The sequence below is a fragment of the Leopardus geoffroyi genome, chromosome A1 (assembly GCF_018350155.1).
Source record: "Leopardus geoffroyi isolate Oge1 chromosome A1, O.geoffroyi_Oge1_pat1.0, whole genome shotgun sequence".
In the NCBI taxonomy this organism is placed as follows: domain Eukaryota; kingdom Metazoa; phylum Chordata; class Mammalia; order Carnivora; family Felidae; genus Leopardus; species Leopardus geoffroyi.
In genome coordinates, this window is record NC_059326.1 from 212,705,756 (window position 1) to 212,726,645 (window position 20,890).

General features: G+C 37.0%; 1 long non-coding RNA gene across 1 annotated transcript in view; it reads left to right on the forward strand.

The window, feature by feature from the left end:
* The window catches only part of LOC123578188, a 314,478-nt gene that overhangs the window by 147,515 nt on the left and 146,073 nt on the right, over positions 1-20,890 (forward strand). Inside the window, exon 3 of the long non-coding RNA XR_006702263.1 lies at positions 17,232-17,355. This is a non-coding gene — a long non-coding RNA (uncharacterized LOC123578188). The remainder of the gene's footprint in view (positions 1-17,231; positions 17,356-20,890) is intronic.

A 20,890-nucleotide genomic window follows, 5' to 3' on the forward strand; every position in this document is an offset into this window, starting at 1 on the left:
TCAGGTGTTCGGGCCCTTTAACCACAAATCACTGTCATCCTCATTGTCTGAGGAAAATGGAAACAAATATTCGGAAATGAGGGTGGGTAAGCCTGAGCCTTGGTTTAAGTAGTGGAAGGAAATGTAGTTAGTTTAAGCATAGAGGAAATCTTTCTTAATGAAACTGGATTGATTCCCTTCAGAAATAAAAGCCAAAAATGCTCTGTGGGGAAGGTGAGACACTTAGTGACAGTTTGCTTAGCTTTTCGGTACTGTGGTAAATGGTAGCTTGCTGGGTGAGAGAAGTCAGAAGGGACTCTACCACCAGGAGAATGAGTGGCTCAGCAGAGGGCATGCCCTGAGCAAATAACAAGAAAGTTTGACTTCCACAGCTGTACCCTCACTTCCCACAGCCTCCTAATGCAACCTTTCCCTCAATTCTACAGTTTCTTTTTGCCACTTTCTTTCCAAAGACTTACAAAGTGTTGGGTTCCAAATATGTTTGTGTAGTGTTAAAAAAATATTATTTCTCTTAAGTAGTATATGAAATAGGCTAAATTACTACCCCTGTTTTGTCTCATTTCATTTTGCATCCTTCCCAGAGGAAATTTATACCACTATAAGACTGCATGCCCTAGTGTTTGTCACACACAGAACCTACCAGTCTCCATCATTTTTTCCAAATTTTGTTTTTGTTGTTTAAATAGGACTCTGTCAAACTTAGCATTATACTGAAATGCAACAATATGACCTCTAGGGGTTGCATCTTTTTTGAAGAGATAAAGATATGTAGTAAAGAGGACAGATTACAAAGTATGGCTTCTGTCCAAGTGAAAAGTATTCCAGAATAGGTATAAACCATCAGGAAATGCAGCAGCTTCAGTCTAAACTGATGAAGAAATGCATCTCAAATAAGACTCTTTTCTAATTTTTTAAATGTTTATTTATTTATTTTTTAGAAAGTGGGTTAGAAAGAGAAAGAGAGAACTCTGCAAACAGGGGAAGGGCAGAGAGAGAGGGAGATAGAGAATACCAAGCAGGCTTCTCACTGTCAGTGCAGAGCTGGACACGGCACTCAAATTCACAAATCAACCTGAGCCGAAGTCAAGAGTGGGATGCTTAATCAACTGAGCCACCCAGGCACATGGGCAGAAAATTCCCCAGACTGACGTTTCCTGATTTCTAAAAATGATTTCTAAAAATGATTACGTTTAACTCATTATTTTCCATCTGAGGTATTATCTGAGTAGTAATTAAAGGAAGAACTTTGGATTTGTAGACCTGAAACTAGTTATTATTAGTATGCTGCTCCTCTCTACCTCTTCCAGATCACTTACACCCCCTCTGCTAAATTCTATGCCTGGGAAGCTTTTGGTTACATCATCTGGGATCTGAGGTCTTTGCTTTCTAGCTTCTGGTTTATTTTGGTCATTGATAGGCATGGCAGGGAATGGGAGGGTGAGAAGAGAGAAGGATCAGGGTATTTCTTCTTTGACTTTACCTTGCTTTGCCACAGTTCTGAAAGTATCTAAATCCATCATCCTGTCAGACAGCCTCTCTTTCAAAGTGGCAGCTCTCACCAGGCTTTGGCAAAATTGTTCTCTCGTTTTCAGGCCTGGATTAGTTGTGGCTTCCTGCTTTTTAGTCTCTGTGTGCTTTACTACTCCTTTTCGGCCCCTTACCTCTGCCCTTCAATAAATTATTTTCAGTCAGACCCTGTGGATATGCCATCTGTTTCCTGTCAGGACTCTAACAGATACATTCAGGTTCTTGGACAAGTCAGATAGTCTCTTGACCTTTTATTTTCTTCATCTGTAAAATTATGTAATACCTATATTGCCTACCTTGAAGTGTTGGCAAGAGGACCAATAATGCATGTGAATTTGTAAAGTGTCATAAAAATGCAGTGTATGAATATCAATTCATATGTTAATATTGAATCTCCAATCAGTTTTCCTTAGATACTTGGTATTTTTTGTAGCTTCTCACCATGGTAAACTGATACAAGCTTTGGAGTTGCAATCTTGGGTTGACCAAAGGCAAACAGAAGCATTCCAAAGCTAAATATAAGCCATCCCTAGGTTTACCATGTTTCTGTTCCCTCCTCAGCAGCATGTAATTCAGAACTAGGAGGACAATATAGAACATCCTAACATACCTTTGTTCCTGCCCAGCATTTTTTACCCTTGATAATGGTTTTGTCAGACATTATTTCCTCATGGTGCATCTTGTGTTTGTCTTGCCCCTCTTTGAGATTGTAAAGCTTCTTTATAATGTTCCTGAGGATAAGGACCATACCTCATATATATTTTATGACTCCTAGTAACTCACATACTGTTATGCATATATTTGATAAAGTAGACAGTTGGGAAATAAATGGCTGAGTGTTCAGTGCACACTTGTTGATTGAGACTTCCCAAGCCTGATACCAGGCATTTACTGGTTTTACATGACAAATGTAAACTTGTTAATTACTATGACCGTCTCCTTGCATGGATGGAAAGTATTTAACAAATGAAGATTTTATGGATATCTGTTGTGTTTTATGTGTGTCTCTTATTGTGATTTGGCACATGCAGGAGTTTAAAAGTCAAGAGGAGAAACTCCTTTTCCTTGTCCCCATCTTACTAAGTTGGAGCATAGTAATATGATCTTACAAAACAAAATAAAGGTTGATAATGAAAACAACTAATGGTTTCTCATAAGCTTTACTAAAAGTCATTAAAAAAAGTCATGCTACTCATGAAAATTTAACACACTCATATATTATGCTCTTCTCAGGTAAATCCAAACCCATGTGTTCAAGAGAAGGATTTAAAGTTTTAGAATTATAGGCCTGAGAATAGTGACTGATGGTTTATCCACTGAACTAGCTCTAGAAAGGGCATATGGACAATGGTACCAGAGGTATTTGGCTCACTGATCCTTCCTTTCTTTGTTTTCTTACTTATGAATTGACACAATGCACTCCAGAGAACCCTTGCTATTTTTTGTTCCCACATTCTCATTCCTTCAAAAATAAAAAGAAAAAATAACTTAGGTAATCAGGGACCTATTAAAGGCCCTTGGGAAGTCCAGACTGATCCTACTAATTTCTCTCACAGAGATGCCATGTAAAAACAAAATTAACAACCTGATTAAAGGGATGGTATAAAAATCGCTTAACTTGCTGAGGTCACCAGGGTGCTGAGGAAAGTAAAGAAATACCTAGACCCTAAAATATCTTTGGTATGAAGAAGTGGCCAGATGCAGAAGATTGTAGGAATATATGTGTGTATGCATTGCACAAGGATAGAAGAACGTAAGAGAGATTGTCATGGTAGATTAGCACCTGACCAACAGTAACACTTTAGTGAAAAGTGAAAAATAAATATTGGGAACGCATTTACAGAAGGGAGCATGGGACTTCTGGGAAGTTCCAAAGGGGAGAAAAGCATGCATAAGTGTGTTAAATTTTTAAATTATTTCTTGCAGACAATAATGCCAGAGAAGTTTAGAAAATGGAGTGATTAAAATGGAAGGAACCATCAAGGAACATTCCTTGGAGAAGATGAGCCTGAAACTGTCCTCCAAAGGGTTAGATTGGTGAAAAGCAGAATGATGGGGATGACGAAAGGCCCATACTTTCCCAGGGAAAGATTTATACCTTAAAGAAAACTGTTTAAATAAAATGTCTAGCAAAAGGGGCTAGAGGTGATGAGGTGATGCTGGAGAGACTTCTCTCCTTTGTTCCCCTCCTGATAAACACAGACCCCTGGGCAAAGAGACTCACCCCTCGAGATGGTCAATGGTGATGAGGCAGAGGAAGCAGTCACTCAAGGTTTTCTTAATGGAGAGGATGATGGGAGTGTCTTAGTCTGCTTGGGAAGCCATCACAATGCCATAGATGGGTGCTTTAAGCAGAAATTTATTTCTCACAGTTCTGGAGGTTGGGAAATCCAAGATCAAGGTGCCAGAAAAGTAGGTTTCATTCTGAGGCCTCTTTTACTGGCTTGTAGGCTGCTGCCATCACCGTTTGTAGTCATATGACCTCTTCTTCATGCAGGTTCAGAAGGAAAGTGAGCTTAGGTCTCTTCCTTTTCTTATAAGGACACTAATCACATCATAGAGGCCTCATCACCATAACCTCATTTAAACCTCATTATCTCTCAAAGGCCATACCTCCAAATACTATCACATTGTGGGTTAGGGCTTTACTATATGAACTGGGGGGAAATACAAACATTCAGTCCACAACAGGGAGTCAGGCAGTTCCTTGGGAGGGACCTCATTATTCTTTGAAGAGCATTAGGAAAAGCTGTCCTGTGAGAGAAGGAAAAAGTAGACACAGAGTGAGGTAAATAGTATAGTCCTGAGTATATGAGTATTTAAGAAACTAGGCCCAGAAAAAATAGATGAGCAATTTTAACATATCTAAAAAGTGTAATTGATCAGCCATAGGAACTAACTAAGAAGACTGGCTAGTCAGACAAAAGAATCAGAATGTGCAAAAGGTAATTGGCTAGGGAAAAACAAAGGTAGGGTCTTATTTCTGCATCTAGAATTCAGATGGAATTAATTTCAGGGAAGGAGGAGAAAACAAAATCACTTCAGAATGTTTTGCTTCCCAGGGAAGGACACTGTAGGGTTGCATAGGGAATGGCCTTTCTCATAAAGGTCCAGGAATTACTAGCAAAGAGATAGCTGCAGACTGAATGCAGAATGATGCAAATTCATAAAGGCATGGGCCTGGAGTACTGGAAGGAGGCAAGTATGTTGTGATTACTGGCAATGGCAGAAATGGTAAAAGATTAACCCTGTGCTATGGATTTAGGACAAGGGTCTTTTTGTAGAGTAGACAAAGAGTCTTGACCTAACCATCACCCAGGCACCCCTAATACATTATTCTTTTTGAGTTAGGTTATTAGTTCAATTTCCCAGAAGCTTAAAATCACTATTTTAACTAAAAATAAAATAAAATCAATAAAATAAAATAAAATAAAATAAAATAAAATAAAATAAAATAAAATAAAATAAAATAAAATAAAATAAAATTGAATTAAATTAAATTAAAATAAAAGCAAAACTAAAGGTTCTTAATTTGTAATGGTGAAGTATCTCTCCTGGTCTTTGTTGTTTTCTTCTTAACACCATCTGAGCATTAGTAACTTGTTGAAAAGTACATCACCTGATTTTACCTTTTTTTTAGTGTATTTTGTTAAGTGAGACACAGATACTGGGTTTCTTCAGTATTTTATATGGCTTTTAGAGTCCAACTGGAAATGTTAGCAGATGACAAGATAATACTAAACCTATACGTTTCTGAGAACATATAGATTCTTCTGGAAAATATGTGAGTACTTTCACTGAAGAAGGCTACTGCTAGAAAATAAAGAAAAGAAGACCATGCTCTCATGTGGTCCTGTTGATTTAGAATATAAACAAAGCCATTAATTCTTAAGTCTAACTAGACTTACCATCTCAAGTCTGTTTTCTCCAGCAAGGAACCCAATGTCTGAGTCTAAGACTAATTGGTACAGATAGCAATGGATACAAAAGGTAAACATGATTTATTCATAGTTTTAGAGCTAACAAGGACCTGAGACATCATCTGGTTGAGATGATCAGCTCATCATTCCAGACCTGATGGCTCATCAAATCACATGGAGAGCTTTTATTTTATTTTGTTTTACTTTTCAAATTTTTATTTATATTCTAGTTAGTTAACATACGGTGCAATATTGGTTTCAGGAGTAGAATTCAGTGATTCATCACATACATACAATGCCCATTACTCATCATAACAAGTGCCCTCCTAATACCCATTGCCCATCTAGCCCATCTCCTAGCCCCCTCACTTTATCAATCCTCAGTTTGTTCTCGGTCTTTAAGAGTCTCTAATGGTTTGTTTCCCTCTCTTTTTTCTTTTTCCCCCTTCCCATCTGTTTTTTTTTCTTAAATTCCACATATGAGTGAAATTATGGTATTTTTCTTCTGCCTGACTTACTTCGCTTAGCATAATACACTCTAGCTCATTCCACATCACGGCAAATGGCAAGATTTCATTCTTTTTGATGGCTGAGTAATATTCATTGTATATATATATTGAATACACACACACACACACACACACACATATATGAATATACACCACATATTTATCCATTAATCAGTCAATGGACCTTTGGGCTCTTTCCATAGTTTGGCTATTGTTAATAATACTGCTATAAACATTGGGGCACATGTACACCCTTGAATCTGTATTTTTGTATCCTTTGAGTAAATACTTAGTAGTGAAATTGCTGGATCATAGGGTAGATCAATTTTTAACTTTTGAGGAACCTCCATACAGTTTTCCATAGTGGCTGCACCAGTTTGAATTCTCACCAAAAGTGTAAGAGGGTTCCCCCTTCTTCGTATCCTTGCCATAGCTATCGTTCTTATGTTGTTAATTTTAGCCATTCTGACAGGTGTGAGATGGTATCTCATCATGGCTTTGATTCATATTTCCCTGATTATGAGTGATGTTGAGCATCTTTTCATGTGTTAGCCATCTAGAAGTCTTCTTTGGAAAAATGTCTATTCATATTTTCTGCCCATTTCTTCACTGAATAATTTGTTTTTTGACTGTTGAGTTTGATAAGTTCTTTATAGATTTTGAATACTAACCCTGTGTCAGATATGTTATTTTTAAATGTCTTCTCCCATTCCTGTATGCTGCATTTTAGGTTTGTTGATTGTTTCTGTCGCTGTACAGAAGCTTTTTATCTTGATGAAGTCCCAATAATTCACGTTTGCTTTTGTTTCCCTTGCCTTGGATGACATGTCTAGTAAGAAGTTGTTCCAGCCAAGGTCAAAGAGGTTGCTGCCTGTGTTCTTTTCTAGGATTTTGATGGTTTTCTGTCTCAAATTTAGATTTTTCATCCATTTTAATATATTTTTTGTGTATGTTGTAAGAAAGTGGTCCAATTTCATTCTTCTTCTGTATGTTGCTGTCCAGTTTTCCCAATGCCATTTGTTTAAGAGACTGTCTTTTATCTATTGAATATTCTTTCCTTTTTATCAAAGATTAGTTGACCATATAGTTGTGTGTCCATTTTTGGGTTTGCTATTCTTTTCCATTTATCTATGTGTCTGTTTTTGTGCCAGTAATATACTGTCTTGATGACTACAGGTTTGTAGTAGTACCAACAGTAGTACAGCTTGAAGTCCAGAGTTACGATGACTCTAGTTTTGCTTTTCTTTTGCATAATTGCTTTGGCTATTTGGAGTCTTTTGTGGTCCTATACAAATTTTAGGATTGCTTGTTCTAGCTCTGTGAAAAATGCTGTTGGTATTTTGATAGGGATTGCATTGAACGTGTAGATTGCTTTAGGTAGTATAGACATTTTCACAATGTTCTTCCAGTCCATGAGCATGGAATGTTTTTCCGTTTCTTTGTGTCATCTTCAGTTTCCTTCAGAAGTTTTCTATAGTTTGCAAAGTACAGATCTTTTACATCTTTAGTTAGGTTTATTCCTAGGTGTCTTATGGGTATTGGTGCAATTGTAAATGGGATTGATTCCTTGATTTTTTTTTTTCTGCTGCTTCATTATTGGTGTATAGAAATGCAGCAGATTTCTGGATGTTGATTTTATATCCTGTGGCTTTGCTGAATTCATGTATCAATTCTAACAACTTTTAGGTGGGGTCTTTTGCGTTTTCTACATAGAGTATCATGCCGTCTGCCAATAATGGAAGTTTGACTTCCTCCTTGCCAATCTGGATGCCTTGTATTTTATGTTTGTTGTCTGCTTGCTGAGGCTAAGAATCCCAGTACTATGTTAAATAGTAATCATGAGAGTAAACATCCATCCCTGTCTTGTTTCTGACCATAGAAGAAAAGCTCTTAGCTTTCCTTGCTGGGTCTTTTGTATGTGGCCTTTATGATGTTGAGGTATGTTTCATCTATCCCTACTTTATTGAGGGTTTTTGTCAAGAATGCCTGCTGTATTTTGTCAGCTGCTTTTTCCTGTATCTGTTGAGAGGATCATATTGTTCTTAGCCTTTCCTTTATTAATGTGGTGAGTGATGTTGATAGATTTGTGAATATCAAACCACCCCTGCAGCCGAGGAATAAATCCCACTTGATCATGGTGAATAATTCTTTTAATGCACTTTTGGATTTGTTGAGAATTTTGTTGAGAATTTTGGCATCCATGGTTCATTAGGGACATTGGCTTGTAATTCTCCTTTTTAGTGGGGTCTTTGTCTGGTTTTGGAATCGAGGTAATAGTGGTGTCATAGAATGAGTCTGGAAGTTTTCTTTCCATTTCTATTTTTTTGAACAATTTGAGAATAATATGTATTAACTCATCTTTAAATGTCTGGTAGAATTCTCCTGGGAAGCCATCTGGCCCTGGGCTTTTGTCTGTTGGGAAATTTTTGATTGCTGATTCAATTTCTTTGCTGATTATGGGTCTGTTCAAATTTTCTATTTCTTCCTGTACAGTTTTGGTAGTTTGTATGTTTCTAGGAATTTGGCCATTTTTTTACTGATTGCCCAGTTTTTGGCATATAATTTTTTCAGAGTAGTCTCTGATAATTGTTTATATTTCTGTGATGTTGGTTATGATCTCTCCTTTTTAATTTGTTTTATCTATTTGGATCCTTTCTCTTTTCTTTTTTATATGTCTGACTACAGGTTTATCAATTTTATTAATTCTTTCAAAGAACCTGCTTTTAATTTTGTTGATCTGTTCTACTGGCTTTTTGTTTTGTTTTGTTTCTATATTATTTATTTATGCTCTAATCTTCATTATTTCCCTTCTTCTGATGGCTTTAGGCTTTATTTGCTGTTATTTTTATAGCTCCTTTAGATGTAAAGTAGTTTGTGTTTTTGAGACTTTTCTTGCTTCTTCATGTAGACCTGTATTGCAATATACTTCCCTCTTAGGTCTGCCAAGAAAGCATCCCAAAGGTTTTGGACGGTCATGTTTTCATTTTCATTTACCTCTATGTACTTTTTAATTTATTCTTTAATTTCCTGGTCAACTCATTCATTCTTTAGGACGATGTTCTTTAACTTCCATTTGAGGGCTTTCCAAATTTTTTTCTTGTGATTAACTTCAAGTTTTGTGTTGTGTTCTGAAAATATTCATGGAATGATCTCAATCTTTTTGTACTTGTTATGGGCTGATTTGTGACCCAGTATGTGATCCATTTTGGAAAATGTTCCATGTGCACTCGAGAAGAATGTGTATTCTGCTGCTTTTGGATAAAATGTTCTGAATATATCTGTAAGTCCATCTGGTCCAGTGTGTCATTCAAAACCATTGTTTCCTTGTTGATTTTCTGCTTAAATGATCTGTCCATTGCTATAAGGGGGTGTTAAAGTCCCCTACTATTGTGTTTTATTATCAATGAGTTCCTTTATGTTTGTTATTAATTGATTTATACATTTGGGTGTTCCAAGTTGAGGGCATAAATATTTATAATTGTTAGATCTTCTCAATGGATAGACCCCTTAATTGTGATATAATGCCCTTCTTCTTCTCTTGTTACATCTTTGTTTTAAAATCTAGTTTGTCTGATGTAAGTATGGCTACTTCAGGTTTCTTTTGACATCCATTAGCATGATAGATGGTTCCTCATCCCTTTATTTTCAATCTGCACGTTTCTTTAGGTCTAAAATGAGTCTTACAGGTAGCACGTAGATGGGTCTTGTTCTTTTATCCATTCTGATACTCTGTGTCTTTTGATTGGAGCATTTAATCAATTTACATTTAGAATGATTATCGAAAGACATGAATTTAGTGCCATTTATTACCTGTAAAGTTGGTGTTTCTGATGATGTTCTCTGTTCCTTTCTAGTCTTTGTTGCTTTTGGTCTTTTTTTCCCCCACTCAAAGAGTCCCCTTTAGTATTTCTTACAGGGCTGGCTTAGTGATCATGAACTCATTTTAGTTTTAGTTTTGGAAACTCTTTATCTCTCCTTCCATTCTGAATAACAGGCTTGCTGGATAAATTATTCTTGGCTGTGTATTTTTCCCATTCAGCATGTTGAATATATTATGCCATTCCCTTCTGGCCTGCCAAGTTTCTGTGGACAAATCTGCTGTGAACCTTATCTGTCTTACTTTGTAGGTTAGTTCCATTGCTGCTTTCAGGATTCTTTCCTTGTCTGTGTGTTTTGTGAATTTGACTATAATATGTCTAGGTGATGCCTGGCTTTTGTTGAATTTAATGGGAATTCTCTGTGCTTCTTGTATTTTGATGTCTTTGTCCTTCCCCAGATTAGGGAAGTTTGCAGCTATAATTTGCTCAAATAAACCTTCTGACCCTTTTTCTTTCTCTTCATCTTCTTGGGCTTCTATGATACAAACGTTATTATGTTTTAAGAAATCACTGAGTTCCCTAATTCTGCCTTTGTGATCCAATACCTTTCTTTCCCTCTTCTCTTCAGCTTCATTATCTTCCATAATTTTATCTTCTATATCACTGATTTGTTCCTCTGCTTAGTTCATCCTCATTGTTATAGCATCCATTCAAGATTATGGCATCTTGGTTATAGCATTTTTAATTTCAGCCTGACTAGATTTTAGTTCTTTTATCTCTGCAGGAAGGGGTTCTCTAGTGTCTTCTATGCTTTTATCAAGCCCCACTAGTATTCTCGTAATTGTTGTTTTAAATTCTGGTTCAGACATCTTACTTATATCTGTACTGATTAAATCCCTGGCTATTACTTCTACTTCCTGTTCTTTTTTTTAGGGTGAATTCCTCTGTTTTATCATTTTTCCCAGGAAAAAAAAAGAAAAAAGCTTAATCCTAGGTGTGTTTGTATCTGCCTGTTAAAACAAAGATCCAGAAAATAACAGTAAATATATATATATATTATATTTAAAATTTTTTTTAAATTATAAACATAAAAAGCAAGCTAGATCCTCTTTCCCATAGAACTGAAGCTTTGCAGCACTCCATGATCAGTAGACTTGCAGCACTCCATGATCAGCACTCCATGATCAGTAGACTCCATGATCAGAAGAACATCTGGTGAGGTGTTAGTGTTGGTCTTCTGAGCGAAGGCCCATTGCACTGCTTCTCAGGCCCACTTGCCCTGGTAGAGATGTACCTGCAGTGTGTAGTGGGGTGGAGCTTGATGTATGCAGCTCCAGTCTCCACTTGGTGGCACTGAGGTAGGACAGTACAGATAGGGCGTGGAGATGGGGGTAATGGTTGCACACTGCTCTATTCTCTGTGGAGTGGAGAGCTCCTACTCATCACTCTTCAGGAAGCCCTCACAGAGTCACCCCTCTTATGTCCCCAGCTTCTGTCAGATCCCTGCCTTCACCCTGTGTGTGAGCTGTTTTATCTCAGGTGCAGGGCTGGGTTTCTAAACTCCAAATTTTAAGGTCTCAGTGCAGCTCCTGAGCTGATCCTTTGGGGGAGGCTTTTGATGCGCTTTTGCCAGCCAGTCCCAGGAAAATGGTCACATGACCATGCAGTGGGTTGGAGTTTATGGCAAAGTGGAGCAAGAAAGCCAGTATCAAGAATTGCTGGCCACAGTCTGTGTCCTGCTCCTGTGCCTGGGAACAGTGCAGCACGTTGGCATCACCTGTTCTTCTGTCCTCAGAGAAGCCTTGCCACCACTCCTAAATGTGCTCTGAGCAGGGGAACCATTCCTCCCTGTGTGACCCTGGGGATCCTGAGACCATGCTGCCTGCTCTGGGTCTCTGCTCTGCTTCCCACAGGAGCACCTCTAAGTCAGGCACAACACCAACAGTGGCAGACTAATAAAACTTCAGATTTTGCTCTCTTCTGCTTATAATACCTTACAGTAGTCTCTGTGAGCAGGGCTTCCTCCCCTCTGCAGCATCTGCAGTACCCACAGTTCTTATCTCCTCCAGGTCAACTCTCCACAACTCCTACCTGCCATGATTCTATTGGTAGACTTGAGGATTTGTTCTTTCAATCCTCAGACTGATTTCTTGGCTGTTGAGAAGGAGTTGATATTTATCTAGCTATGTTCGAGGGACGAGATAAGCCTAGGGTCCCCCTACTCTTTCTCATCTGAACTCCTCCTGATGGAGAACTTGGAAAATACAGATTTCTGGTCCTCACTTGTGAGATGTTCTGGGAGAAGGATCTAGACAATTAGATTTATTAAAGCCTCTAGGTAGTTTTGATGCCTAGCCAGGTTTGGAAACCACTGATCTGGTGAAGCCTCCTTGACTTCCAGTTGCATAAACTGAGACACAGAAGGTGAAGTGACACTGAACTTGAGGTTGGCAGGGCCAGCATCAAAACCCTATACTTCTGAGGTACTGTCTTCAGTGCATCTGTATTAAATCACACAAAAACAGGTGGTATTTAAGGGATCTTTCATAGCTATAGGAGACAGTAAAATAGTGAAAGATATCTAACTGAAACCAAAGACTTAAAAGACTGCTATGAGAATCTGGTGAAATGGTATTTTAATGCTTCATAGACTGTGAAGTGGTAAATCAATATACATGTAATAAGGTACATGCAGGGGAGTAAAGTTGTCATATAAAAAAAATTTAAGTAAGAGGAAAATTAGAACCCTTGAAATGAACTTGATGGTGCATCAAAATTTCTCCAACCTTTTTCGATTTCAGAGAGTCACAGTGTACAGTTGAGCAGGATGATCTATAGGTGCTTTTTATCTGTAGTTTGTGTTATTCTCTAAGATTTGTGGATCAAGCATTGAAACTTTTAAGCTCTTCTAATCATTTGCTGCTTGAGTATTCTGAATCCAGTTTCTATCATTTTTTTAATTTGGTGATTAAAAAATATTACAAAATTTTGTTCTGGATTTAATATTTTGTAATTTTTTTCTCTCTGCTGACTTTGTAAATCTCTTTATCATCTTCATTTCTCTTGTTTTCTGATTCTGCTTTGGGACTTTCCTCATTTTCATCTCTTTTCCTATTTTGTTTTTTAATTCAATAAATATTAAGTATCTTTTTATATATATTACTCTGCTAAGTACTTGGGATATAAAAATGAAGAGTACAGTGTTTCTGACAAAGAACTCACATGGTAGGAAGGAAGAAAGCCATGTAGTAAGCACAACATTGATTGGTTGATAAAGGCTAAGGTAGTGACATAAACAAAGTGTCATGAAAGCATATGGGAAAAAGGTTAATTCTTCCATGGGGATAAAAGATACTCGGGATATGTTGAAATTTATAGAGTTTAAGGGAGTTGAGTTGCATGTATAGAATGAGTAAGAGATACTGGGAGAGGATTTCAGGGGACATATGGATAAAAGTGTGAAAGTGCCTAGTGTATTCAGGGAATAACCACTAAAAGTAGAGTGGGGACTACAGTTTGGTATAGAGAGTGGGGTACTTGGATTAGGGAAGGAAAATTAGAAGGAAGCCTCTGAAAAGGTGAGAGAAACATGGTAAGATGTGGATTTTAGAAAGATTACTGTGACAGCAATGTGGTTGTGTTGAGGGGCCTAAAATGGAGAGGAAAACCAGTCTGGAGGGATTGTAAATAATTCTGGCCATAGATGAAGAGAATCAGAAGACAGTGACATTATGGTTAGAAAGGAAGGGGCATATAAGAGAGATGATCTGAGATACTTTAGTAAGTTTCTACCTGAAATGAAATTAGCATATCCATTAACAACAAAGAAACAAAGCTACCTGTAGTTTTAGGATTTTTTCCTTTCTCTTTCTTCTTGCCTGTCTTCCTCCTTTGGTTTAAATTTATTTCAAGCCTTTCCCTTTTGCAGAGGGATCATATTAATGTGAGTTTCTAAAAGATCATTCACTATGCAAGGCCCTAGACCATCTGCTTCCTGTTTCTCTTTTATTTTTCCTCCTCTCCAGCATACTGGTTCCATTGCTTTTACTTAAATGTCTTAAACATATAAGGGACTCTGCATTTGCTATTTATTCTACTTAAAATGCCCTTCCACCATGTATATACATGACTCAGCTTTCACTTCATTCAGGCTGGCCTGTGGACTACAGGATAATAAATGGGCAAATCCTCTCCCCCGCTAGAATATGAGGTACTATCCATTTTCTTTCTTCTTTAATTATTTAATGTCATGTTGGGGTTTGAGTGTCCCTCTAGAGAGAGAGGTTGTTCTCTACTCAAATGGATTCCTAAGGGCTTTTTCAAATGAAGCAAAAGGGGCCTGGGAATGGGGGTATCTTAACATTAAGGTAACAGCAGATACTTTCTTTCCCTTCGTACATAGTATTTTCATACTTCATGCTCATCACCTCAGGCTTTATACATGGAATCCACTAAATGGAGAGAGTAAGGGTTTTCTCTTCCTTCCTAGAGTGGGTGAGGGTTGGAGAAAGTATGTTTTTAAAGAAATGTAAATTTAATAGCAAGTTTCTCTAAAATAACAACAACAACTAAAAACCTCTACAAACCTTCCCTGGTTGTTAGATATGTTTCTTCTGTCCCCTGATCTATATTTTCCTTTCTACCTAACCTCTTAGATATATACATGATTTTTTTATTGTATATTTCCATGTATTATGGAATGTGAGCTCCAAAGGTTTTTATCTCCAACTTCTAGAATACTATGTGGTTCATAGTAAGAATTCAGTAAATATTTTATAAAGAATACCTATGTAAGATTGATTTAATTGAGAACCTGTTTAGAGTATTTATTTGTGATCGTGTCTCTTTATACGAAGACAATGTTAGGATTACTTCCTGGAATTCCAGGTCTAGGATAGTAGGTTTTGTTTTCTTGGCCAGTTGCTGTTTTTCTTGTTGTTGTTCTTGCTATTTTCATTCTTTAAATGTATGTGTATCAGAAAGATAACATGTATCAATAAGCAACTGGGGTCTTAGTATAACTCATGAAATATTTAATTGATTTGTTTATAATTTTGCTTAGACTATAAAGTATGAATGTGTGTGTGTGTGTGTGTGTGTGTGTGTGTTTATGGGTTTGTTGCGAGATGGGAAGAAGGAAATAGTATATGGGAAGAGCTATTGCCAAAGAAATAGCTGTGATTCTTCAAGAATTTATTGACATATTTGATGAAAAAGGTTTATAAAAGCACTTGCAAATTTTTGGTTCAGCAAGGATTTTTGAGCAGCATGTGAGACCCTGTGGGGAGGAGGGCACTGGATCCATTATATTAGAGGATTTACAGTCTAGTTCCATATGCAGGCTATACGGTTATCCTGGGCTGTACTACAAGGCAGAGGGTATTAAGGGTTACAACAGGAAAACAAAGTGTTCTCAGAGGAAGCAGAGTGGAGAATGAAGCCCAAACTAATAGAGGTGACTATGTGATTATGTGACTTATTAGCAAAGGGATGCCAATAGAGAAGTGATAAGAACATTTTAGGTTAGTTAGGGAAGGCTTCAGAAGGGAGGGGAGGAGAATGTGGCACCCATTCAAAACATAGGGGAGAATGACTGTTTCCTGTGTGCTCTACTTCCTGTCAGACAGAGGCTTCTCTCTTTAAGCCTGCCCCTTGTCAAATGAGGAGTAACCCTAGAGGATATGCAAATAGCTCTTTAAGTTCTCTAAATTCTTCCAAGGTTTCTTGTAGTTGATTATAGGAGAAAAAGAGTTTCTAGGTTAGGATATTTGCTGTCTACTCAGGAAGTAAACTAAGAACCTGTGTAACTGTATAATAGTGTGGGGAGCTGCTTGGGTAATGTTAACATTGTCAGGCATTTCTAGGAAGGAATTTGTGTGGGTCTGAATCCTTTTGAAGACTGGAAAGCCCTAGGAAGGACTTGGATTTGTTTGCCAGTTTACCACTCCTCCAACCCCAGCCGTCAGTGTGAGAAAGGTTATCATTCCTCGGCTTTCAAGGTTTTCTCTGAGAAAGATCTTTTTCTTTGTTCTATTTATGCTACAGGCCCTAACAAAAGCACTCAGCACCACGGTTATGGAACAGTGACACTCCAGCCACAGCACATGGGTAGCTGAGCGAGTCAGGCTGGTATGGACTAGCTTATGGCCTAATTATGGAAAATAAAACAAGATTGCTTTAGATTTATGAAAACTGGAAGGTGCTATTGCTGCACATGAACAGAAAATCCTTGCTTCCAGGAACCCGTGTTCTCATTTTAACATGAACACAGAAAGTGAGCTTCACTATAACTTGCCTTTCTAAGGGAAATAATGCTTTCTCTCTTTAGCCTCTTGCTTCAGTGAGTTAGAGCAATGAGTGGGCAATGAGGGTATAAAAAAGAGGCTGGACACAGTGGACCTGTTCACTAAATTATCTTCTGTCTACAGGGAAGGCTGCTGCTTTCAGTATATTCCTCAAAGGAAAAAATATATTCCTCAAAGGAAAAAAAATTGTCAACTCAATCAAGTTGAAATATTACCTTGTAGTAGATTTAATAATAAGGAAATGGACTTATTTCCAGTGGTCACAGCACTGAGGGCTTGGGCAAGGCCAGGTGTTTAGGAATGATCTGATGTATTGTGTCCTGAGTTTATCTGTGTATTTGCAGATAGAAAAGAAATGGTTGGAGAGCATGTTGGTCCTGACAGTAGTATAAAGAGGGAAGTGCATGAATAATGCAGTATGAATGTGTATGGCAGGGGCTGGCATATCTACATGTATAGGTCTGTTTAGCAGACCAGTTAGAGTATAGGTGCTAACAACAAATTCTTGAGCTCAAAATTTTTCACTTACTAGCTGTAGGCCTTAGGCAAATTACTTAGCCTGTTTAAGTTTCTCTTAGACTCTCTGAGTTTGTTATTCCTCATCTGTAAAGTTGAAATAATAACAGTACAAATCTCATAAGGGTTTTGGAGTATTAAGATAATTCATGTACTCAGCCTCAAATAAAGGCTCAATAAATAGGAATCATTATGAGGAGTAAATATACCTACTGCAGCTGACATTACTAATTACTAAGTAAGGATGTCAGTGTGATGAATGAATTTGGTGAGCAGAGCAGTGAAGATACTTATTTTCCTTTACTTTCTGTCCTGTAACTCATAGCACCGTTAATAATACAGTTTTCAATAATTTTGAACCTACTATATGTTGGACAGAATTCTAGAATTTTTTTAATTAAACTTTTTATTTTAGGGCAGTCTTGAATTTACAGAAAAGTTGCAAAGAATGTATGGAGTTCTCATATACCTCCCCCCCCCACCACCCCTTTCCCCCAATTATTAACAGACTTCATTAATACAGTGCATTTGTCACAATTAACGAACACTGTATTGACACAATTGTTGTTAACTAAAGTCCATATTTTACTCAAGTTTTCCTTTGTTTTTACCTAATGTCCTTTTCTTTTGTTCCAGGATCCCATCCAGGATACTGCCTTACATTTCGTCATCGTGTCTCTGTAGCCTTCTTCTCGACTCTGGCAGTGTCTCAGACCTTCCGTTTTTGATGACCTTGACAACTTTGAGGAGTACTGATCAGGTATTTTCTAGAATGTTTTTCTGTTTGTGTTTGCCTGATATTTCTCATGATTAGACTGGAGTTATGGGTTTTGGAAGATGACCACAGAAGTAAAGTGTCATTCTCATCATATATCAAGAGTACGTAGCAGCAACATGACTTAACACTGTTGATGTTAACTTTGATTTACTAGCTTGAGGTAGTATTTGCCAGGTTTCTCCACTCTTGTTACTCCTTCCCCTTCCCCTTATTCCATTCTGTATTCTTTTTTTTTTAATTTTTTTAATGTTTATTTTTGAGAGAAGGAGAGAGCATGAGTGGGGGAGGGACAGAGAGAGAGAGGGAGACACAGAATCTGAAGCAGGCTTCAGGCTCTGAGCTGTCAGCACGGAGTCTGACGCAGAGCTCAAACCCGCAAACCACGAGATCATGACCTGAACCGAAGTCAGACGCTTAACTGACTGAGCCACCCAGGCACCCCCCATTTTGTATTCTTTTAAATAAAGTAACTATGTGTAATTTATGTTTAAGGAATAGGGGATTAAACTCTACCTCTTTGAGGATGGATTATCTACATAAATTATTTGGAAATCTATACAGGAGATTTATTTATTCTCTCCCTCCCCCATTTACTTATGTATTCAATTTTTTTATATTAATATGGCTGATATGGACATTTTAACAATATTAATTCTTCTAGTCCATGAGCACAAAATATCTTTCTGTTTATTTGTGTCTTCTTTTATTTCTTTCATCACTGTCGTATAGTTTTCTGTGGAAAAATCTTTCACCTCCTTGGTTAAATTTATTCTTAGTATTGTATCTTTATGATGCTGTTGTAAACGAGATTGTTTTAATTTCTCTTTCTGATAGTTCATTGTTAGTGTATAGAAATGCAACTGTTTGTTCTAAATTGATTTTGTATCTTGCAACTTAGTACTAAGTCTATTTATTAATCCTAACAGTTCTTTGGTGGAGTCGTTAGGGTTTGCTATATATAGCATCATGTCATCTGCAAATATAAACAATTTTACTTCTTCCTTTATGATTTAAATACCTTTATTTCTTTTTCTTGCATAATCGCTCTGGCTAGGACTCCAGTAGTATGTAGAATAAAAGTGGCTAAAATGGGAATCCTTGTCTTGTTCCTGATCTTAGAGTAAAATCTTTCAGCTTTTCATCATTGAAAGAGATATAAATTATGGGCTTGTCATATGTGGCCTTACGATACTCCCGTTAAGTGCCAGGGTTCTCTAATGTTCTATCTTCAGGTCTTCTTTACTTTCTCTACATAATCCAGGGTGATTTTATGGTATCAGCAACTGTCTGAATCTTCTGGCTTTGATTTCTATTCTGAGTGTCAGATTCTGTTTATAGCTATAACTGGATAGCTTCAAATTGAATTCAGTATCTTTAAAATTGAATTAATTGTCCAAATTCTCTTCCCAGTCTCTTCCTGTATTTCTTATCTCATTTATGAGTTTATCTCCCATGTAGTTTCCCATATTTTAAATGTTAAATTCAGTATATATCCAACTCTTCTTATTACCTTTACCTGTTCCCAATATTTATTGTTTATAAAATCCTATAGAGTTTATACTTGGAATATTTCTCAATCCAGCCCTATTCACTGTCCCCATGTGGGTGTATATTATAAGTGCCAGTGAAACCTAACAGATCCTAGATAAATGCTGTAGGCTTCTAAATAGAATTCCTGGGTCCAGTGTCTCCTGCTTTTAGTGTACCCTACACACTGATGCCATAGTGATTTTACTATATCAGAACTTTACATCTAATCTATATTCCTAGAACTGTTAAATAGCATGGCTTGAAAGTTACTTCCAACTCTGGATCCCATTTGACATCTACAGATTTTTCCAATGCCATTTCTCCCTTTCCCCACATCTTAAAATTAAAGCTACACAGAACTTATTACTACTAGTGAACATATGTTCTTTTGTTATTTTGAGATATTTGGACATATATGGAAGAATTTCTGCCTGAGAAATATTCACCTTCCTCTGCCTTGGAAGACTTCCTTTCATTTTTTAAGACCTCACATACATATCAACTAGTGTTTACTGAGAGCCTACAATATGCAAAGAACTCTGGCAGCTAACATAATTTAATCTTTGTGCTATCAGCAAGTTTCTCTATACTAAGCATTTTATTCTTTTTACCTTTTCTAAAAATCTAAACATTCTAGGAAAATAGAGTATTAAATATTTTATATATTAGTGAGATTTAATCCATCAAATTGTTTTCTCCAGTAACAGGAAGGTCATGTGGGAAGAAGAAATAGTGATGAGAAGGAAGAGGGGATCAAAGAAAAAGGAAATAGGAGTTGATGGAGAGTAAATAGCCTGTTAAAATTTTGTCTAGCCTGGCAAAAATGCTATTCCATAAGTGGTGTCTACTCTTAGCTGGATGATAGCAAGAGAAGAAATTGTCAAGGCACAGATAAGGCTGATCATCCCTAAGTTGGATCTGAATGTTCTCAGAGATGTGTATAGTATGTCAAAAGTAAAGACAAATCTAGAGTTTTAAGGAAAAAATGGCAAAAATTTATAAAGTGTCAAACTTACAACTCTTGGAATATGGTTTTGTGGTCAAGATTTCTCTGTGTATTGGGGGACTTTTAGGATAAATTTCAAGGTTAGGGTGAAGAATCAGACAATTTGGAGGGTACCAGGTATCTCTGGACAGAGTATGCAATTTCAGATGTGCTATGTAGGAAATAGGAAGATGTGGAAGGCAGACCTTCTTTTGGTTGGAATGGACCATAGGGATAATGTAATTCAGCTCCTTCATTTTGCAGATGAAGAAACTGAGACCTTAGAATGTTATATTTCTTGAGCAGATCTCAGCCTTGCTGCTACAAGTGAGAAAGGGAACTCCTTCAATCTGTTCTGTTTTTCTGCAGATAAAATTAATACCAGGATATTGCATAGAAAATGATAACAATAGCTTACATTTGTGTAGAGCTTTGTTTATAAAATTCTGGGCACATTATTATCACAGAGTGCATACTGTTTCTGCTTTTGAGACACTTGCTAATGTGTGGCCATATAATTTATTATCCAAACCAGGACACTTATGAGAATGAAAGGGGAAGCTATAAATAATTATGTAGGAACAACAGGCATAAACTGGGAGGGTTCCAAGAACCCCTGGATATGTGGTCACCTGATTGTTAATTCATCTAATTGCAGAATTACCAAAACCAAACTACAAGTTAGGTTAAAAAGTGAAACAGTTTGTGAGTTATAATGGGTCAAAAGATCAAAGTCTTAAAGATGGCAACAGCTAGAGTTGTGGTTGTACAGGAGGACCAAGGATTAATTGCCTCTAAAATCAGTGGGACCGAAGATTTATGGTTCTCCAAATGAAGTAGATAATACAAAGACACAGAACCTGTAAAATCAAATCTCTGGAAGAGAAGAGAAAGACAAAAAATTGAACTGTGTATGTTAACTTAATACTATTATTAAAAACAATATATAGGTGTAAACAAAAACTACACCTATCCTTTTCAGAATATGTTTCTTAAAGCATC